The 23925-nt window shown below is 37.5% G+C and overlaps 1 long non-coding RNA gene across 1 annotated transcript; it reads left to right on the forward strand.

The window, feature by feature from the left end:
* The first annotated feature begins 777 nt into the window (after positions 1 to 777).
* On the forward strand, positions 778 to 14266 carry LOC129502166 (uncharacterized). The gene is made up of 3 exons (XR_008662901.1): positions 778 to 925; positions 2725 to 2853; positions 14131 to 14266. It is a non-coding gene; the product is annotated as an uncharacterized LOC129502166 (long non-coding RNA).
* The last annotated feature ends 9659 nt before the right edge of the window (positions 14267 to 23925 follow it).

Here is a 23925-nt window from a genome sequence, read left to right on the forward strand (position 1 = left end):
TAGAAGCTGATTTTTTGTTTTGTTTTTGTTTTTTGTTTTTTTTTTGTTTATTTGTTTGTTTGTTGCATCAGGGAAGGTAACACTTGGAGGAAATGGACTTAACATAAAAACAAGGATTTTGGAAAGATACTAGACACACTTTCTTGACAGAGGGATGCAATACAGATGGATTTATGATGAAAAAACAACTGTGGAGTTTTCCCTAGAGACTTTTACAAATGGGATGGACAACCATCTGTTGACCATGCTTTGAAGTTCTGTATCAGAGACAGATTGACCTCAGGGGCTCTTCAGGTTCTTCGCTGCCCTCCCACTTGCTTATGGAGAGGATGTTAAATAGAGCAATTATGTGGTTTTCATTGACAAATAATATTAACCGCTAACAGAAACATAATATATATCCTAAACACTCATACCCAGAACAAATCTATGCTGTTCTCATCCACTTTCTTATTTTCTCTGGAGAAAATATCCTGCACTAGTCGGATGACTAAAAATAAAATAATTAGCTTAGAAAGAAATAGCAAGGACTGAAACACTTTTAAGTTGACTACATCCAGGTGTGACACACTTAACTACAAACCAGTTTTAAAAAGTAGGTCGTTTAAAATAGACTTTTTTAAAAGTCGAAGGAACAAAAATGGGTGTTTTTGAAAGAAAATCCAGAGAATCGGAAATTTATTGATCTTGAAATTGTAGTCTAGAGAATCACTCGTCTTTTTTAAAAAATATAAGTTATAGGTTAAAAAATTTTCAGTTGATGTGCACAATCTCATTTTAAAAATCTCATGTCTTTGTAGACACCACTGTGGAGCCTGCCTCCTCCCAAGTATGTAAGGAGAAGTGTGATTTAATTATCAAGCCAGAGAAAAAGAAGGAACCTCATGAATGGTGGCAATTTTCATCTTTTAGGAGTGCTTTTTAGGTAAACTTCTTTGAACTAAGTCTTTTTCTTTTTAAATCAATGCTTTATAATTTACAAAAAATCAATTTAATAAAACTCAAGCAAGACTCTAAAATTAAGTATAATATAAATTGTGCAAAAATTTTCACTCACATTTGATCCATGCCTTGGAAATGCTACATTTTTTTTTAGCAAACAGAGGCTATGTAGAAATCTAGATTGAACTAGAAGTTCATTCTTTACAGATACAGTCACAGTGATTCAATTTTCCCATTCTTTTCTTACAGGGAAATTAACAATACCTTGAAAGGGGGGACGCCTGGGTGGTTCGGTGGTTGAGGTCTGCTTTCTGCTCAGGACATAATCCCGGGGTCAAGTCCCACATTGGGCTCCTTGCAGGGAGCCGGCTTCTCTCTCTGCCTGTGTCTCTGCCTCCCTCTCTGTGTCTCTTATGAATAAATAAGTAAAATCTAAACTAAACAAAAACAAAAAAACCCAAAACAGTATATTGAAAGGGAGTGACATCAAATCTAGAAGGCCCAGGATAAAATTCTCCATCTATGCTCACAGAAAATGTTGTCTTTGAATAATAGCAGTCCCAAGATGCACAATCAATAAATCAATATAAAGAAGGAACTACCTCTATAGAACAGGCCCCAATTCCTTCTCGTTCATTTGTTTTCATTCCTCTCTGCCAATGAAATCACTGAGTGCCTCAATGAGAAGCATTGCACAAACTATTCCAGTATGAGAGAGTCAGGCCTGCATAATCTCTTTTATATGAGGGCTCTGAAACTGAAAAATATTTCAATAATGTTTTAAAACTCTAGAATTCATCAATGCCAGTAATTTTCTCTTTGCAGTAGTTACCCTAGAAGGCTATATATTTTTATAAACTGTGTTGCCATTGCTGAAAACATTTTGGTAAATTTCTCTTTGGAATGCTTTCAGAATCTGCATTAGTCTTTTTGTGTCTCTTCACTAGTGACAATAATTTTGATTGGTTTATTTTTTGATGAGAGGGAATTTGTTGTTTTTTTTTTTGTTTTGTTTTGTTTTGTTTTGTTTTTTGTAGATTTTAAACAGCCAAAAGTCACTCTTCCTATGGTCTGGTGGGAAATAACTTTTTTTTTTTTTTTTGTAAAATCAGAAGTGATTATAAAGTAATGGGGCTGATTTTTGTTGTCTAGATTGGAAGTTTATGTTATCTTTTACATTTGCTAGCTGTGTGACCATAGGCAATTTACTTAACTACTTCCATGCCTCAGTTTCCCTACCTTCAACAGGAATAAAAGCAGCCCACCTAGAGTTGTTGTGACTATTAAGTGATATAACAAATATATGGTAGTAATTAGAGTGCTCAGTACATAGAGCTCAATAATTCTTTTTTTTTAAGATTTATTTATTTATTTATTTATTTTAGAGAGAGAGAGAGAGAGCCAAGAGGAGGGCAGAGGGAGATGGAGAAAGAGAATCTCAAGTAGACCTCCCCCCCCCACCATTGAGTGGGAAGCCTTACGCAGGGCTTGATCCCATTACCCTGAGATCATGCCCTGAACTGAAATCAAGAGTCAGATTGCTTAACTGACTGAGCCACCTAGGCACCCTGGTCTCTTAATTGTTAAACCAGGCACTTTGAGTTCTTACCAATAATTCTTACTGAGAGAATAATTATATGAAGGAACTTCTAGCTTCACCTTCCCATCAAACTTCTTTCTCTAAAGCTAGTACATTACCCAAAACTCACTGCAAATCTATCCTCTGAAATCAGCTCTCCCTCTTTGGTGTTACTAATTCATTTTGTTATTCTCTCTTTTCAGCCAGTCATGGAGTCTTGAAGATTGACCTGACATCATGACTCTTAAATCCATCTCCTTTCCTCCACCCTTGTCTTTAGTCTATGAACCCATGAATTCTTCATGTGGCAGGCAGAGTGATCTCTCTAAAGGGTAAGCCTGATGGAGTCACTTCCCACCTAAAACACTTTAGCGGTTCCCCATTGTTCTCTGGATATTGAATAATCTTGGTAGGACCTATAAGGCCGTTTGCTGTCTGAACCTGGTGCCTTGCAAGGGCATCAGTGCCACAGTTCTTTAATGTTGAGTGCTCTTGCTTTTCCAGGACTCTGCATGTGGTTGAAATTTGCTATCTTACTCTGTTTCTGGATACCTCCTACTATCTCTTCTGGATTTAATTTAGAGATCAGGTACTCCAGAAAGCTCCCACCTACCACCCACAGCTTGTTTAGGTATCCCTTTTATGTAATTTTTTAGCATCTGCACACTCATTGCCCTTAATTGTAATAATCCTCTTTCTTTGAAATTTATTTCCACATCAGAACATGACTGTCTGGAGAACACATGCTGTGTCTTATTCCTGGTCGTGTCAGTTGTGCCTCCTCTAGGACCTTATGTTCATAGATACATTCCTTTGACCCTAGTAGGGCTCAGTACTTATTTATTGAATAGATGAATGGATAGTAATTTTTTAAAAAGCTTTTATTTATTTGACCGAGAGAGTGAGAGAGCACAAGCAGGGGAAGCGGCAGGGGGAGAGGGAGAAGCAGGCTCCCCGCTGAGCAGGAAGCTCAACGTGGGGCTTGATCCCAGGACTCTGAGATCATGACTCAAGCCAAAGGCAGGTGCTCAACCAACTGAGCCACCCAGGTGCCCTGAATGGATAGTAATTCTGATGTCTTATCATAGTTCTTGTGACTTACAAATTTTATTGTTATTAAGGTTTTGGGTGTTGTTTTTCTAATTCCCAAATTCAGGCATTCACACCTATCCTCTCTGCTTAGAAAAATCTCTATCTTCTTCCAAATAGTTACATAACTCATCCTTTCCCTTAATGTGTCTCCACTTACATAGCATCCCAGAGAGATCTTCTCAGACCACATGAGCAAATGGGACACACCCATCCCACTGGCAAACATGGCTTCATTTTTCTTCATGGCACTTATCAATTCTGGACATGATAGTCTATGTTTATTATTTACTTGTTTATTCTTGATCTCTGTAAGCTCCATAAGCTCCAGTTTGTTTGTGTTTTCCATCACCGGGTCCCAGCTCCCACAATACTATCTGGCACATAGTGGGTACTAAATGCTAAGTAAAGTATTGAATGCCAGATTATAAGGTCATTGAGAACAGTAAGTTGTGTGTGCTCCACATAATCTAACCTGTCACAGTGTATAATTGATAAATAAGTAGAAAAAAGTCGTACTCACTTCAAAAAGCTTATCTCTATATTTGTATCATTTCAAAGGGGTTGATTTAATTTAATTTATTTTTTAAAGATTTTATTTATTTATTCATAAGAGACACACAGAGAGAGAGGAGAGAGAGAGGCAGAGACACAGGCAGAGGGAGAAGCAGGCTCCATGCAGGGAGCCCAATGTGGGACTCAAGGATCATGCCCTGAACCAAAGGCAGATGCTCAACCACTGAGCCATCCAGGTGTCCCATCAAAGGGGTTAGTTTTATACTTGAGTAACAGGGTGCCTCTTAAAGCCAACCATACTTACACTGAAGGAGAAGGAATTAAGAATTAAGTAAGCCTCTCCAACCTCTGGGAAAGTAGGCAGAAAGTTTCTTTGAATGAGATCTTTGTTGTGCTAAGAATCAGGTGAAGTTCTGCTCCCCATTTTTGTAAGTGTAGATTAGGAAAATGTTTCCTGGTTGAAGTGGAACAAAAGACTGCCATTCCCTGAGACCCTCTGTGAGCAAACAAAGGTCTTTTGGATGAAGTTAGGTTAATTTGCAGAAGGAGCTTGAAACTTCTGGAAGAGGAGCTAAAGTGTGTGTCTTTATTCCCTGTGATTTAACATAGGGGCTTGCTGGGGGATGGAGGCACAAGTCTGTCAGGTGAATAAGGGGGGCCCCATGAGCACAGAGACAGATGATAGCAATAGCCCCCACCCCACAGAAAAATCATCTGCAAAAAGGGCAGAGGTGGATTTGCCCCAAAGCTATAGAAGCTTTAACATCCTTCACTTATGGGGCCCCTCTGAGTCTCTTAGTGGGTTCCTAGCAATGTGTCCCCATGGTCATTTGTATCAACTAATGACTAAGACACCTGACACTTTCCACCCGAATATTTCTTCAGTGGACTTCTTCAGTAAAATCACTGAGGAGTGGCTGCAGGTATCTTGGGGTCCAACCAAGGGGAAGTTGAGTTAAGGAAACACTTAGTTTGGTTTAAGGGGGATATCTGTATTTGATTCACAGTCAATTCTATGTATTGTTAGGTTTTGGTTAGCTGCCTCATTATAGAAATGACTTATATCCACTCTTCAGAATTACCTGTCTCAGGACAAGAAGAGTCAGAAATCCTGTCATGATATGAATGTGCCCTATATCACCTGTCATCAGAAGTATGTGGCTAGTTCAGGTGAAACAAACTTTTTCCAATTTGGAAAATCCCTAAAACTTTGATGAGACTTAGTTTAAAATGAGACTACAAAATGTTTGAAAATCATTGAACAGACACTCAACAGTTAGCAAAAGATTCCAGGGGGTATATAAGGCAAATGCTACTTTACAAGTCTTTGCTGAAGGCCTTATTAACTATTTGATGTCCAAGATAAACTAAAAAGTAAAGAGGATGTAGGATATGATTTTTAAGGGCTCCCCTGAGACTCTACCATTTCCTACCCTATAACCTCCCAAAACTTTTTTTAAAAAGCAAACCTCAGGGATCCCTGGGTGGCGCAACGGTTTGGCGCCTGCCTTTGCCCCAGGGCGCGATCCTGGAGACCCGGGATCGAATCCCACGTTGGGCTCCCGGTACATGGAGCCTGCTTCTCCCTCTGCCTGTGTCTCTGCCTCTCTCTCTCTGTGTGTGTGACTATCATAAATAAAAAAAAAAAAAAAAAGCAAACCTCATGATGGATGAGGTCAGGCCCAAGTCTAATGTTACTAGATTCTTGGGATCTAAGTGCACTGCACCCTAAGCCTCTGCATCATAGCACATACAGGCTGATGTGTTGCCAGCTTCCCTAGTGTAAGAATCACTTGCAAGAATATTTCAATGAGTAAATTTCAACCAGAGGTAAGGCCATTTTCCCTTTAGGCTTTGAAAAATTGTGGTACCAGGAATGGAGAGTATATTCTGGGAATGAAATTCTAGTGTAGTGAAACGCTATGTGAACACTGATTAAAACTGCAATTGTAGAAGTTACCATAGTGGAAGGTACAAACATAGGTAATGGAAAGCTTACCCCATTCTCTGTGTCCTCATGGTCATTCCTATGTTCTCAAGAACATACCCCTGCATAACTCTGGCACACAACTTGAAAGCCCTAAAATAAGCAATGAGGATTAGGAGAGTGTTTGTCCCTCCAGGTCCTACTCTGTTCCTGGGAAGCTGACCTATAAAGACTATATTAACAAGCTCCTTTGCCCTCTGGTTAGTGGTTGCCTTGTTTAAGGGGGCAGCATCAATAGGAAATGATGGGGCAGGAGGAGATTGAGTTCAGAATTTTTATTAACCTGATACAATGGACTATACATGGTGGCAAAATTTTTGCTACTCCTCCAACTGAAAGGTAGAGTCTGATTCCCTTCTCCCCTTTCACAACTGAATGCTTAAACAACTGAATGCAGAGATGTGACATTTGGGGACTTTGAGGCTAGGTCATTACAAGAAGTCTTACAGCTCCCATATGCCCAGGTCTCTTAGAGTATTCAGTCTAGGAGCTCTGAGATATAGTGTTAGAAGTCTGATTACCCTGAGATTGCCCTGCTGGAGGGAGGGACCCCATGGAAAGAGAGCAATGCCAGCCACTGCCCAGCTGTTCCAGCTTTTCCAGAGAGACATGTGAGTGAAGACACCAACTTGGAGGACATTGCAACCCCAGCAGATACAGTGTGTGAAGAATCAAGAAACCCAGCCAATAATAGAACCGAGATCCCCACTGAGCTATTCCAGACATTTCCAGCTGTTCAAACCACCCCGGCCAAGGCCGAGGCTCCAGGCATTGTGAGGCAAAAAAAAAAAAAAAAATCTATCTTTGCTATGCCTTGCCAGGATTCCTGACCCACAAAATTGTGAGCATAATACATAATTATTGTTTTAGACTAGTAGGTTTTGGATACTTTGTTATACAGCAGGAAATAACCAGACACCTGGTAACCTCCCAGCTGTATCATCGCTGGTTGGCCGTGTTCCTCTGTCAGAGTCTCTTCAAGGCAGTCCTCCCCATATCGTTCACTACTCATGCCTTCTAGCCGAAGGGAAGCAATGACTCCCTGAGATCACTTGTTGCACCAGCCTTTGTTATTGGCTTTCTTAAATCTTGCCCACCTCTTAAAAATAGTCCCTTAATTACACTCTCCTGAACCCCCAGTTTAAGGGTGTCATCAGTTTCCCACTGGGCCCTCAGCTCAAATGCCAGACCTATTATACGTGTCTCAAGACATACTGAAGAGCAGGGGAAAGCTACAGTCTGTGGAAGGAGGTTCAGAGTTACGCTTCAGATAGCCACAGAAAAATTTGCCTAGCAAAACGGTATGTTTATAAACTTACAGCAAGTACTTTTCTCAAGTAATTAGTGTGTCACTCTTAATGAAATACTTTAGAAGAGACCAAGTTTTTTAGGCCATCCTTAAGGTTTTCTGGATTCGATAAATCTCACTCATCCTTTTGCTTTGTGAGGGAAAGGGTCATTCTCTAGCACATTCCATTATTTTATTTAACAAACATTTGTATATTACATTTTCTATATTCCAGGCACTCTTCATTTATTTTTAAAGATGTTATTAATTTGAAAGAGAGAAAGCACGAGTAGAGAGAGGGGCAGAGGGAGAAGAAGGCTCCCTGCTGAGCAGGAGCCCCAAGGAACCCTGAGACACTTAACCAACTGAGCGACCCACGTGCCCCTCCAGGCACTCTTCTAAGATCTTTACAAATAATAACTCAACTTCCTAATAACCCTATTAGCCCTGGGTTATTATCACCATTTTGTAGACAAAGAATCAAGGGTATGTTGAAGTTACATAACTGGCCCAAGGGCTCATAGGTAGTAAATGATAGAACTAAGCACTAGAAACCACAAAACTCAGCTATAGAGTGTGTGCTCTTTGCCACTGTGTTACACTATTAAATCCTGCCAGGAAAGACTTAGAAAACAGGAGAAATGAGTTGCCCAGGTAGTCCACTGTGTGACCAGTCTCAGTGGTTGCTGGGGCCTCCTCTTCTTAGAGGCATCAGAGATGTTGGAGAGCGAGAAAGAGAAACAGGTTAGAAGCTTAAGAGCACAAACCCTAGAGAGGACAAGTGTAGTAGTTATCTACTGCTGTGTAACAAATTACCTCAAAATGTGGTAGGTAAGAGCAACAATAGGTGTTTATATCTTATGGTTTCTGTGGGTCAGGGATTCGGAGAGGGTCCAGCAGCATCTCTTATCTGCCATATTCAGAGTTTCAGGTGGAAGACATGGAGACTGGAGTTGGAATCATCTGAAGACTCTTTCAGTCCCATGTGGGCCTGGCTGAGTCTGCAGCCTGGAATAGCATTCACCCTCTATTTGGTTCTGGGGGTGCTGAGAGTGAAAAATGAAAAGTGGTTTCATGTGTGGGAGTTACAATTTTGGAATTATAATGAAAGTGTGAGAAGTGTTTAAAGAAATAAACAATAAGGGATTATGTAGAACCGTAGGACTAGCAACAGCAGAAAGTCATTCTCTTCCAGGACTGAAGGAAGGGAAGAAGTTACCAGAACTCTGTAGGGAGCTATTTGTAGAGGGTCTGACAAGAGCTGTGGCTTTTAGGAAGTAATTCAGATAACCAAGAAGGAATTGGTAGAGTAGAAAGAGGGTGAATTGTCCTCATTGTCTCATTGTCCTCCTGTCCTTTGATCTTCTGCTTATCTAACCCAACTGGATGCCATATGGCCAGACCAGTGCGGATAGGTCAGCCTTCCACGACCACAGAGTAGAGTGATGATGAGAAGGGTAGAGAATGGGCCTGAACAGACAAACAGAAGATATCCAACACATCAAAATATTACTCCTGATAGGTGGTAGGGAGTGAAGAGTATGTTTTGGAGGGTTACCAGTTGTCCTTTATAGAACTCCACGTGAATGCTGCTGAAATGAGTAATGTCACCATTAACGGACTTTATATTATGGTATATCATATGAAATTACCATTTTGTAGATTAAAAAATTGGAAAAATTGGCAATTTCATATAGTTCAACCCAATGTTCTGGGTACTTTCCAGTAAAGTTGCAAATGAATAAATACATCAGATAACTGAAAATGTTGCTTCTCATTTTTTTATTGTTGACTATTTTCTGAGTTACAGCTGTCTAAAATACTTAAGTGGAATAGGTATTCTAATTAGACTTCGTTAAGTATTTTTTTTGTTATTATTGTTCAAGGATGAGCCAAGGCAAAAATATAAAGTCAGCAAAACTTTTGAGATAGATATGTTACTTACTATAGTTCATGGCAGTCTCAACCTGGGTGCTCAACTAAAGCTATTTAACCTGCCTAACAGTTTGTCCTTCAAAACGTGGACAGCCTTGAACCCAAGCAGAGAACTATAAATGGTATCCTGATATCTGAGTTTCAGGGAGGCCCAGCAGTAAATAGAAGAGACACAGGATAGATCTGGGAATGGTAAGTTTTAAGATTCATGTTTAAATCATGCCTTTGACCATACTGCTCTCCTAATCAAACATTATTTAGTAACTTAATGTATAAAGAAACTCTGGGGAGAAGAGGGTGGAGTTTAAAGGGATATACTGGGCTCTCCACTAATAAGTTTAGTTTTTACTGACTGGATTAATTAGATCAAAATAATACACATAAATTTTTATTCTCTAGGTTTGTGGAACAGATCACATTGGATATACATGCTGTGTTCTGTTGGAAAGCTAAAAAGCAAAAAGATTTCTAGTTTCCTCCTGATGTACTTTTGGGAATCTTCAACTAAACTACACCGATTTCTATATTCTTTTTTTCCCCAGTTTCTATATTCTTTATTCTTGCTCTTCATTAAAAGAAGTCAAATAAATTATCTTGCAATTCCCTAAAATTAAAGAAATTGCATTTATATGCCTCATCATCTTATAACATCAACTTCTTTAATTGGGAGATTCCATCAACAGGTGTTTTCCAGAAGTTGCCTAACCTTTATGGAGGGTCTACTTTATATCACACATATAAGAGCTGGGTTTTGCCTAACTCTTATAGGCATTATGATCTTACATACTCATCTCGTTTAAATCTTCCCACAATTCAGTGAGGTAGATTTTATTTCTATTTTATAAGTGAGGAAATATGTACATAGGGCTCAGGAATTTAACACCACACAAGATGATTTGAATAAAAAGAGCAGATTTTTAAAATCCAACAAATTAAAAAAAAGGACATAAATTATTTTTAGGCACATTTAAGGAAAATCACCAGAATCAGATTTTTTTTACCATAAAAACATTTGACACTTGAGTAGATGATAGTAGTACACATAATTTCTAAAAGCCATTGTGAATTTAAATTATCACAGAACTATCAGTGTTGGGTTTCAAATTAAGACTACCTCAAACAACCTAAAATAATGTGTCCATCTGGTTTGAAGACCTAGAAGGAGGGGCAGCCCTGGTGGCTCAACGGTTTAGTGCTGCCTTCAGCCCAGGGCGTGATCCTGGAGCCCTGGGATCAGGTCCCACGTCGGGCTCCCTGTATGGAGCCTGCTTCTCCCTCTGCCTGTGTCTCTGCCTCTCTCTCTGTGTCTCTCATGAATAAATAAATAAGGTCTTTAAAAAAAAAGACCTAGAAGGAAAGAATAATTACCAACTTATGAATTATCATTTTAGTCACACTCAAATTTCAAAAGTATGCTAGTGACTTGAATAAATACACTCTTGAGTATAAAATAAGGTCCAAATTTACTTTAAAATTTTATTTATTTGTTTGTTTTTTACTTTAAAATTTTAAATGGTTTTATTTGTTAAGTGATTATTTATGGCCTATAATCAAATTATAAACTGTTTTTTTAAAAAACCATTTCCTTTTCATGTAAAGAAAGATTATCTTTTAAGTTTGCTTGTTTTCCTTCCCAGCTAGCATTTATGGCACGTTTATTTGGAGTAGAGGTATAAAAAAAATAAAACAAACCCAGCTCTTATGTAAGCTAGAAGATTGACTTTTGGAGTCTCAGAGAAATTTGTTCTTTGTATTTTGCATTTGCTTTGTATTTATGTAGTTCGCAAAAAATAATAATAATAATTCTATCGTTTTTTAAGAAATTGAATAAGTAGCAGGATACCTGTTTTGTTGCTCAGAATTAGTTTGTATGTAATCTCAGGATTTTCCTCAACTGATGATATAGCAATGGTCTTCCAACTGGAAAATGAACTGACAGTTGAGTATCCCAACTGCTTTAGTTACAGTAAAGAAATCCTAATCATTAACTCTAAAAATAAAATCTATTTGCAAAACAGGGATAGTTATAATGATTACCATCTCAAACTTTCATTGACTATTACATTTAGTAAATAATATTTCCTAATGCCTTTGGAAATCTTTCTTACCTTGCCTACTCAAGCCTTTTTCCAATATCCAATTAAAACCTGACTCTAAAAAAAATAATAAATAAATAAAACCTGACTCTATTCAGTAAATGTGTCCCTTATACTATTTTCTTTTCTGCGAAAGCTAATTGATTTAGAGCTTATAAAACTTTTTTGTTTTGTTGTTGTTGCTTTAGGTCCCAAACAAGCAATGTTCTAGAAGGGGACATAAATCATGAATGTAAGAATAATTAAACTATTCATAGGATCTAGAAAGCTCCTCACTGTTTCTTCAAGGTTTATTCATCCATTTGTGTATTCAGTGACAAAGGATTTTTGAATGCCTCCTATGTAAAATAAATTGTAATTCTTCAAAAGTGTTTTGTGCAAGTATACCATTACTGGGAGGACAGTTATTAGGCCATTCATTTTCTGTTTATTTTGCAAGGAAATGTACCCCGTTGAGCCTGTTTGATTTGGATATGTATTCCTAAAGTAAATATTGCTATTGATGGCTTCCTGTTTAATGTTGAGCTAGCCAAGTGATCCTAGAAATCTTCCGGTTGTGTTAGTTTCCTTTTACATAGATTCCAGTGTAATTGCTTTCATATTATTCCATACAGAAAAACCAACGACCTCCTGTATTCAAACTTTTATACCAGCTTATTCTTACACTTCCTAAGAGACAAATTACTTAACAAAAATGACACTATTATTTTTAAGTAATGATGTTATATCCTGTTCAAGCCAACATGTAACGTATGTCACATTAATTTTTAGACAGAAATTAAATTAACCATGCTGGCTTCCTGGTTCTTGGGAAGTTATTTATTACTCTTTTTTCTTATCTGCAAAATTAAATTAAATTAAATTCCGCCTAATCTATCAATGTTCCTGCATCTCAACCCACATCCTCTGCTCTTCCTGCAGGAGCACAGCCCCTCCACTTGTGTCCCAGATACTGTTCCTCCTTAACTTCTATAGGGCTCTGTGGGTCCTTTCTCTCTTCTGCATCATCCTTCTTCTGCAGCATAAAAGCCTGCTGTAATACCTTCCATCTTACTTTTATTTGAAAAAGCCCTCTCTTGACTCCCCATCCCACTATAGTTCTGCTCATTTCCCTGCTCTCTTTTGTGGAACTCTACCTCTGATTCTGTTGTCTTCATTCCCTCACTCTCTACTTATGTCTTTCACACAAACCCACATCTTTCACTCCTCCACAGCACTGTCTCTTGAACCCATTGCAGTTCTGCTTTATTTCATTTCTAGTCCAGAAAAGAGTGTGTGTTAGGGTCACAAAGGACCTCTGTGGTATATCCACTATAGAATTCTCAGTCCTCATCCAACTTGACTTTTCAGCAGCATTTGGCACAAGTGATGATCCCTTTTCCATTTTCTTCACTGTGTTTCCAAGACAACTGTCTGATCTCCTTTACTCCACCTTCTCTCTTAGTTGCTGAATTTGCCTCCTCTTCCCAACTAGGATCAGTCTTCAGTCCCATTTTACTCTTCTTCAGGTCTTCAGCAATCTCATTTCTGAGCTGAAAACTTCCAAAGTTATATGCCTATCAATGTGAAACAAGACCAACTTTATTTCTCATTGTGATATACAGCTAGAAAAAAGATTCTATGGGATCCTTTGGTCTTGATTTCACATTTATTCCTGCATTCTTCCTGCTTATCCTTGGGATCAAGCATTATGTTCTTTTGTCCATTTATCTGACAAATACTTATTGAGCAATATATGCCACACTGTATGCTGGCTTATCCATAATCTAGGCTTCTAATGGTTTCTGGTCCTTGTTTTCTCTCTTTTTTTTCTATCAGTTCTTCTTGTTCAATTTTAGCAATTCCCAATACTTCAGATATGTGGTAAGGAGCCCCCAGATTCATGTTCCCAGTACCTGTGAATATTTTCTCCCCAAAGCTGCAAACTCAAAATTCTACACCCTAGATTTCTATACCTGGAGCAAATGCTTCAAATTTAATGATACAATTTAAATGCAATTGTGGTAGAAAAGCAAACACAGGGCAGCCTGTGGCTCAGCGGTTTAGCGCCGCCTTCAGCCCAGGGCCTGATCCTGGAGACCGAGGATTGAGTCCCATGTCGGACTCCCTGCATGGAGCCTGCTTCCCCCTCTGCCTGTGTCTCTGCCTCTCTCTCTCTCTCTCTCTCTCTCTTTCTCTCTCTCTCTCTGTGTCTCATGAATAAATAAATAAAATCTTAAAAAAAAAAAGAAAGAAAAGAAAAGCAAACACAAACAAACGCTGGTGCCCTTCCTGCCTAAGTCAGACTTGAGTCATTCTCAATTCTTTCTCTTCTTTTAGCTCACAGTGCCCTTTCTAAATATCTCTGTGACTGGTCCCCTTGTCTCTATTCCTACTAATACTGCTTCATCACTTAACATGCCGTAAGCATTTTTTCTCTAAGGATCTCTGTGCTTCCATTCTTATATTCCTTCATTTCTTGCCCCATTTTGCTGCCTAAATTGAAATCTGAATATTTCGCTGCTCTAAGATAACACCTTTGCCAGTTCTCCATCTCCTACAGAGAAGCTCACAGTATTGTTCCTTCTTAGAACAAAACATTTGAACCTCATCAGCTCTTCTGTAAAGACTTGACATTTCTGGCCCAACAGAATGACTTGTACATCTAAGAAGTGGACATGCTTTTTCTGACCTTTTGTCTCTGTATACGTTTCCACAGCCTGTGTATCTGGTGAATGCGCATCTTCCATCAAGACTCAGATCAACTGGATGCCTGCCTTCAGATCCCATGATCCTGGGATCAAGCCCTGCATTGGGCTCCTTCGTAGGGGAGCCTGCTTCTCCCTCTGCCTATGTCTCTGCCTCTCTTTCTATGTCTTTCATGAATAAATAAATAAAATCTTTAAAAAAAAAAGACTCAGATCAACTTGGGGCACCTGGGTCGCGCAGTTGGTTGAGCATCAGACTTAGTTTCTCCTCAGGTCATGATCTCAGCGTCCTGAGACGAAGCTCCACCTTGAGCCCCACCTTGAGCCCCACCCGGGGCTTGTGCTCAGTGTGGAGTCTGCTTGGGATTCTTTCCCTCTTCCTTTCTCTCTCCTTTTAGTCCTCCCTCTGCTCACCTGCTCTCTCTCTCTCAAAGAAAGAAAGAAAGAGAGAAAGAAAGAAAGAACTGACAGATCAACTTATACTGTCTTTGAAGCCCCTCAAGCCCTGACACTACTCGTAATTAGGCCTTCTCTCCTCTCTGTTATTATACCTTATATAGATATCTTTTTTTGTTATTTTTAAAAAGATTTTATTTATTCATGATAGAGAGAGGCAAAGGCAGAAGGAGAAGCAGGGATATGGGACTCGATCCTAGGATCCTGGGATCACGAGCCGAAGGTAGGCACTTAACTGACTGAGTCACCAGGTTCCCCTAGATTTCTTTGTTTTTTTCCATTTATTTCATATATTCTAATTATTTGTCTCTATGTCTGCCTACTTTAACATACAGGGAAATCTATGCAGGCAGAAACTATGTATTAATAACCCTAAAATTTCAGTTTTTAAATTTTTATTTCATCTTTTGTAAAGAACAGGGAACATCTGATATGCACTATCATATAACAAATATTTTCTAAAATAAACTGTGGAAGTTTAGATTATGAGACAAAACTTTTTTTCTAAAGCATAACTATTTTCCTAATATGAGTTACTCACTTATACATTTATTTTTTTAATAGTGAAATATAACCCATATACCATAAAATTCACCCTTTTAAAGTATATAATACAGTGCTTTTAAAATATATTTACAAAGTTATATAATCATCACCACTCTCCAATTCCAGAACGTTTCCAATTCTAGAACATTTTCATTATCCCCAAAAGAAATTCATTAGCAGGTATTCTCCATCTCCACCCTCTCTCCAGGCCAATTAATCTGCTTTCTACCTCTATTTTTTTATATTTGCCTAATCTGTATATTTAATATAAATGGAATTATGTAATATCTGGCCTTTTATGCCTGGCTTCTTTCATGCAGCATCATGTTTTTAAGGTTCATCCATGTTGTAGCATATTTTATTACTCTTTATGACTGAATAATGTTCCATTGTATAGATATATCATATTTTGTTTATCCATTCTTTAATTAGTGAATACTTGGGTTTTCTGCTTTGGGGCTATTATGAATGATGCTTCTATGAATGTTCATGCACAAATTTTTGTGTGGGTGGACATATATTTTCAATTCTCTTAAGTAAATGTTAGAGATGGAATTACTGGGTCATATAATTCTATGTTCTTTGAGGAACTGCCAAATTGTCTTCCAAAGTGACTGCAATATTTCACATTCCCATGAGCTATAAAGGTTCCAATTTCTTTACATCCTTGCCAACACTTCCATTGTTTGTTTTTTTGATTATAGTCTTCTTGGTGGGTATGAAGTGGCATCGCATTGTAGTTATATAGGGTCTGATATCATCCTCCCATAGAAGGGCTATAAAGATTTCCATTCTATTTAGAAACAATATGTAAATATTTCATTTTATATTACTCTGAAACAAATTGGAGGTAAGACTCTCAGAAGATGGAACTATTCTTCCTACTTATCTAAAATGTTTCATAGGACTCAGCAAATTTTAAATTATTTCTTATTATTCCTAAGATACTTCCAACATTCTCCTGTTTCCCATTCTTGTTTTCTGGCAATATAGGACCCTCAAATGCTGTTAATTAAGATTTGACTCCTGTTGATTTTGAGGGAAAAATACTTTCTAGTTCCTATCTAGTCTACATGTAAGCATTATATGACTGTTAAGGGCTAAGGAAAAAGATAATACATTTAATTTGTCTCCCTTGTGACTCTTGAGGCTTTTTGTCTTATTTTTTCTTAACTATTCTTTTCTGATAACTAGCAATTACTTTGTTTTTGTCTGCATTTAACCCACTCAACTTACTATTGTTTGAAACTTTTTATAACAGACTATAAATTCCTTTCTGCTGCACAACATGGGGGTATTCAGCATAGACAGTGGGTTTTAGAAGTCGAGTAATTTGTTTGAACATGTGGAGTGTGGAGTGACATTTGTTATAGTGGCTGTTCGTAACTTTACACACACATTCCTTTGGTTGAGTGTTACAAATGAGGTGACTGTGATTGTGGCCAGCCCTCCAGTCTCTAGTTGAACAGAGGATTATTCTAATTTATACAAAAAATGGTGACAGTGATTTGCCCAGATGGATTCCCAAGCTGATAAGATATAGTGAGATGCTGCAGGCCACTTTCTGCAGTGTTAGGACTTTTGAGAGACTTCTGTTGACATGTCCCAAATATATTCTCATGGGGTTATTGCTCTATTTTTCCAATGCTTCTAAAAATATTCATCCTATGATCTTGTATTTATGCACTTTAAGTATTTCTCAATTTTGTTTGGAGGCTTTAGCTTAGTCATTGACTAAATGCTTTTTTCATTCATTCACAAATTATTCACCCTGGATCCTTGGTGGAGGTGCCTGTGATTTTCATTACTTTTACCACTAAGCCATTATCTCCTCAAGGACTTGTCTGACTTTTCCTTAAACTACCGTGTATTTATTATATAGCTGTGTATAACCTAATCTACCCATTCCATACAACCAGATATCAGATATTTTAATTTCACTCTCATGTGAGTGCATAGCTGAACATTTAGCTTAAATAGTATTACTTCACCCTTACAAATAGGCAGAACTAAACATATAATCACCATATAATTCACCAATAATTACCAATGAAGCACAATTATTTTATTTTGAGCTAAAGTCAAAAGTAATAAGCATCCATATTTGTCTGTTAATATACAGTGATTTTTAAAAGGAAGGAAAGCAAATTATGTAGAAGAATCATTTGACCTGATAAATGTTTGAAAGTTACTTACCTTAAATATACCTCATCAGTGATGGTGGTCCTGTCTCATTTTTACCTACTAATGCATTTTAAATATAAAGTACTTTATTCTGCTTTCAATTTCTTTGTTACACTGACTTTTCCTAAATAGAATGTTAATATTTTTCATTGATTCTTAAGATTAATATTGGCAAGCAGCTAACTTCCTATGTTAAAGTATATCTTTCTCACTAGTAAAATTTCTTGTTTTTATTGTTTATGCCTCTAACAAAATTACATTTAATTTATGCCACTAGGAACTCTGAAGATAGGCCATAAAAAATTGTCCTTTCTCTTTGCCCCCAAGAATATAATGCTTATCAAACTAAAACTTTGAGGCAGATTAAAGAGCAGAATTGACATAGCCATGTGTGTTAGCAACTGGAATTAAAAGAAGTTGAGGGTAACCCCGGTGGCTCGGTGGTTTAGCGCTGCCTTCGGCCTGGGACGTGATCCTGGAGACCCAGGATGGAGTCCCACATCCGGCTCCCTGCGTGGAGCCTGCTTCTCCCTCTGCCTCTGTCTCTGCCTCTCTCTCTCTCTCTCTCTGTCTCTCATGAATAAATAAATAGAATGTTTAAAAAAAAAGAAGTTGAAGCTCAAAACATATCCCATTTATCATGAAGTTTATATGATGAGGAAATTTGCCACTGCTCTAGTTAGATGTACACCTGCAAAGTCTGGGACTTATAAGAATGTCTGTAAATGGAAGGTATATGGGGAGTTCCCATAGTTACTGCAGCATTTGTTTCAATTCAAATGTGTGATTTATCACATACTCACAGTGCATAAACTTGAACAGAGTGTGTAGCATGGAGCTTGGATGACATGGTTTTATGGTTCCAGATGTTTTCAAATCATTCAAATTTGCTTTGAACTAAATGATCCATCCATTTTTTTAGAATTGTTTTTCTTTCATTGCCAGTTGCATCCATTTTCTCTAAGGAAGAAGAAGCATCTTGATCCTAAAATAATTAATTCTTGTTGAATTCTAAACTAGTAGGTCCTATTCTATATCAGATCATCATATCACTTTCAACAACTTTAAAAGTCAAGAGTTTAAAGTTCCTCGCTTCCATTTTGTTGACTTCATTGGCCAAATTCTTCTTATGAAAATGATTTTAGAATCCTAATTTTAGTAGCAATGCCCTTTAGGACAGAGACTGGATGCTGCTAGATGCCTGGCTGTGTTATTGGTCAAGCTACAGAGCCATGTAAAGCCATAGTTTTCCTATATAGAAAATGGGTAATAATAAAATAGGAGAGCCTGCTTACCTGAGAAGAATTGATACTGGAAGAAAAACTCACTTAAAATGAGTATACTTCAAATACCATACATTTTATAGCAAATTATAAGAAGTTTGAAAATTCATCTTTAAAAATTCAAGCTAAACTATCTTATAATGAATTCATTTTAATTCATAGTTTAACATTGCAAAGATATGCTATTTTTTAGCATAATACAGAATGAAGCAGGTATTAATTGTTGGCATAATTTTGCAGGGTAAAATTATATGATAGACAATCTGCACTTCAGACTCAGCTTTTATTTTATTTTATTTTATTTATTTATTTATTCATTCATTCACGAGAGATGCAGAGAGAGCGAGAGAGAGGCAGAGACACAGGCAAAGGGAGAAGCAGGCTCCATGCAGGGAGCCTGACGTGGGACTCAATCCCGGGATTCCAGGATCAGGCCCTGGGCTGAAGGTGGTGCTAAACCGCTAGAGCCACCCGGGCTGCCCCAGACTCAGCTTTTATAGCAGGATCATAATTTTTTGATATTTAATTCTTTTTTTTCTTTTTCTTTTTTTTTTGAAAACATAACCTGCCAACAGTTTGCTGATTTTTTTTCAGTTGCTAGCTACTCTAAATCCTGCCAAGTCTTCATTTGTTTGTGTTTTTGGCTGTGATTTGAACAGTGTTCCAGCATATTTTTTTTATCAATTTCATGAAAACCACATCTCTTCCAAAATCTACAATTATGATTTGTTGTTGATTTTCACTGTGTTTCTGGATGTTTGACTAAAATAACAAGAAATTGAGGGGCAAAATCTTTGTCTCTTGTACTGAGATGCTGGCATTAAATAGAAGTGATGTTTGCTTGAGTGCAATTCATTCTATAAGTGGTCTCTTAGTGAATATTTTGTGTTTAGTGACTTTTACTTTCTCTTAATATTTGGACTCAATAAACTAATACTGATATAAGGGCTCCCTAATGCATCTAATTATTTTATTAAAGAATGTAAATGTGGGAATATATCTATGACACCTAGCACAGTGCCTGGTATATATTAATCAAATGATACCTATTAATGATTGTTACTCTTATGATAACTTTACAATCATTTTATAACAAAGATAGTTGATTATATATGGTAAGTGTTGGAGATACCCATTTAACGAATGAACTTAGCCATATAATGATTCCCAAACCATTAGGTCAACAGACCACAACTGTGATTGGGGCCACCCATTCCATTTATTTAATTCACCAGAGTTTATTTCCACAAACCAACTGACAAAAAAACCCAAAAAACAAAAAACTTTTTTAGACTCTGCAGCCCAATCCATTCATGCTGGTTTTCTCTTCAAAGGAAGGATATAGGAAGTATAGATAGAGAGTTTAGGCTTTTAAGTCAGAAGTTGAGAAGGAGCATGATTTTTGGCTGGATTAGTAGCAGAGTGAGAGATCAAGACAGTTATGTCAGCTGCAGTTTCCTTTAAACACTTTGTCTCCTTCCTTTCCTTCTTCCTTAGGTTTATCTGGGGTCCTCTTTGAGTTAAGATAGAAATCAAAAGTAAAAGTAGGATCTAATTGCTCCAATTTTTATTTGAGATGGTGGATAAAGGAGACAAAGCCCAGGATAAATGGAAAGATAAATCACCCTGGCTGAGAGCAGGCAGGGCCAAGTTCCCAAGACATGCAGTCAGAATGATCAGGGATGCCTGGGTGGCTCAGTGGTTGAGCATTTTCCTTCAGCTCAGGGCATGATCCCGAACTCCTGGGATTGAGTCCCGCATTGGGCTCCCTGCATGGAGCTTGCTTCTCCTCCCTCCGCCTATGTCTATATATATGTATATATATATTTGGGTTATCAGATAAGTAGGTACTTTACCTATCTGTTCCAGTGCTTCTTAAAATTAAAGGGCATAAGTATCCCTTGGAGATTTTGCTAAAATGGAGGTTCTGACTCTAGGTCTGGTGAAGGTCTTGTTTGTTTCGAATAGTTCCTAGGTGATGTTGTTGCTGGTACAGGGTCAAGGACCATGCTCTGAGGAGCAAGAATCTAGTATTTTCCCAGGAATGTTTGGTGAGATGAAATGAAAGGCCTTACTGATGATTAAAGAGATTAAATATGCAGTTTTCCCCTTATCAATATTGTCTTGCCACATATCAGGAAATTAAATATGTCTTTCTAGCACTATTTGGGCTTACAAATGCATACTAGTTACTCTATTTCTGGCCCCTCAAGGACATTTCAAAATGGTGATGTTCTACATTCTTCTTGGGTGTCAACATTAAGCTGTCTCATATAATTTTGCTTTGACATAATTGTGAAAGCAGATAGTCTGGTTTTCCAAGTCACCTGAAGATCTCTTGCTTTCTCCTCCTTACAGAAGCCTAATAATGTGTAATGACTAATAATGTGTAAAGTGTTCCATCTAATAGTGTAAATGACTAATAATGATAGTGTAAGGCAGATGGAAAGGCAGTATTAAGTTCCTACCATATGACATAAGCTGTCCTAAGTGCTAGAGACACAAAGGTGAACAAAACGTTTGCGGTATGCCTCCTCCCTTTACACCCATGAGATGGGTATGATTTTAATTGTGCAGGTGAAAACCAACAGTGAATTAAGTAACTGCAGCAGTAACAACTGACATGGGGTAGAGCTGAGAGGTAAGCCCAGTTCTTTTGGACTCCAAAGCCCCTGCCAAAGCTACTGAACTATTCTGAATAGGAAGTTGCCTCCTCCTTCACCACAATAAATCACTGGGGGTTTTGTATTCTCTAGTGTCCAAAAATGTCACTCTATTTCTTTTTCTTATCCTTTCAGAAGAAAGCTGTTGACTCCATAGTGACAGCTTCCTATCTGTTTTGCAAATAAGGATCTTATCTTCAAACCCAAGTAATCCAAACATATATCATATTTTAAGACTGATTTACAAGCAAGCAGATGTTCTTATTTTAGTGCCACTTCCTATCTTCTATCTCTTGTCCTAGTTAATCAACTATAATTGATTTTTTTTTCCCAAAAAGACAAAGAAGGGGCCCCTGAGTGGCTCAGTCAGTTAAGTGTCTGCCTTCAGCTCAAGTCATGATCCCAGAGTCCTGGAATCAAGAGAGTCCCACATGGGGCTCCCTGCTCAGCCAGGAGCCTGCTTCTCCCTTGCCTCCCTGATTATGTTCTCTTGCTATCTTTGCCTCTATCTGTGTGTGTGTGTGTGTGTGTCTTTCTCTCTCAAATAAGTAAATAAAATCTTTTAAAAAAAGACAAAGGAAACTCCTACTATACATGGAAATCAATTTGAAGTGATGTTGAGATCTAAATGTGAAAGATGAAATAATAAAATTTCCAGATAACCCAGAAGAATGTCTCCATGAACTTGGAGGGGGGCAAATCTTCTTAAGCAGGATACAGAAAACACTAACCATAAGAGGACATATCGATAAACTATACTATTTTAACACTTTTGTTGTAAAGAATATATTAAGGGAGTAAAAAGGTAAGCCACAAATAGAAGATATTTGCAATATATAAGCCAACAGAGGACTCAGAATATGCACCAAAAAACCTTCCAATAAATCATAAGAAAAAAATAGAAAGCACATTAGAAAATGTTGCAAGAGACTTACAAGGGCACTTCACACAAAAGCATATCCAAATTGCCAGTAACATATGAAAATGTCCTCAACCTCATTTGTCACCAGGGAAATACAATTAAAACCACAATAAGATATCAGTACACACCCTCTAAAAAAATCTAAGATAAAAAAGATTGTCAACGCAAACTCAAGAAATGCTTAGAGCAATTGGAACTCTTACACAATGTTAGTGGGAAGATTAATTAATACAGCAACTTTAGACAACCTTTTGCAAAAAAAATTAAAACCGAGCAAATGGACAGCCAATGAGTAAGCAATTTCACTTCTAAATATATATGTAACAGATACATGGCCAATAGAAAGTCATGTTTATGAATATGCACATTCCTAAGCATCATAATCATCAAAACTGGGAACAATTCAAATATCTATAAACATAAAATGGATAAATAAATTGTGTTTTATTCATTCACTGACATACTCGTCAGCAATGGACAGGAATAAACAATTGCTACTTGCAACAATATAGGTAAGAGCTCATAAACATAATGTCCAGCAAAAGAAGTTGGACACAAGGAAGTACATATTGCATGATTCTGTTTATAGCAAGGTCAAAAACAGGCAGAGCAGAACTGATATATAGTGTTAGAGGTCAGGATAGATACTTTTGAGGGGAGGGAGAAGCAACTGGCAGGGGCATAAGGATGATTTCCAGAGTCCTGGAAATGTACTATTTCTTGACCCGGTGATGGTAAGCTATGTCTGTGTGTTCACTTTATGAAAATGCACTGGAGATGAATATTTGTGTATATGTAGGCTAATGCATATACTTTACTATATGTGTGTTACTTTTAAATAAGAAGTAAAAGATACGAAGGAGTAAAATCATTTAGTCTCTGCGTTTTTAATGTCATGTTACTAGTTTTTCTCCGTCTATAGCAAAGAAGAAATTTTTTTCTTAATTTCATTCCTTTGCCTTGCATAGCTGAAATCTGTTTTTTAAGCAAATTTTTATGACACTTGTAAAGTACATTTTTATTACTGCTTTTATTTTGCCTACAGGTTTTGCCTTTTTTACATCAAATTCATTCTGTGTTATTATCTTTTTTGGAGTTCTGACCCAACCCTGCTTTTTGCCACTTTTCCATTTGCAATTCATATTTCAGCAGGGTTCTGGTAATAATTCCATTTGACCTTAAGACAAATGCATTACCAAACATTAAACAAAGAGCAGCCACCATGGACCTGATGTGTGACCTCATTCCTTCTAACATTTAAGGAAACAACAGTCTTCTAAGAATGATGGGACACTTTTTTCCTGAGGGTGCGACACTTATGATGAAATATGTGCTCTCTAAAAAAGAGCACAGAAGACGAGAATATAAAAGGACTTTATCCTGTCCGAGGGGGAAAATCATCCTACTTCCATAGTGTGCTGGGGATTGCTTCACACACTGTCCACCGCCGCCACCCACTGCAGTCTATGGCAGCACATAGTGGGAATGGTTTGGAGGACTTGTGTTCTGAGGTCATCAGGTAGGGATTCAAACCCTAAATCTTACTTACAATGTATGCTTGAGCACGTATTCAGCCTCTCCAACTTAATCAACTTCTCTATAAAATTGGGATTAGAAAAAGCCTATATCACAAAACTGTTGAAAGGATATACAGTTTTTTTCATGTGATGGGAACTTTTAAGATCTACTCTCTTACTGATAGTTTTCTTAAAATATGCTTTCTTTAGGTACTTGTTCCATAAGGTACTTTAG

This window comes from Nyctereutes procyonoides, unplaced genomic scaffold (genome assembly GCF_905146905.1).
Source record: "Nyctereutes procyonoides isolate TBG_1078 unplaced genomic scaffold, NYPRO_anot_genome, whole genome shotgun sequence".
Taxonomy (NCBI): Eukaryota; Metazoa; Chordata; class Mammalia; order Carnivora; family Canidae; genus Nyctereutes; species Nyctereutes procyonoides.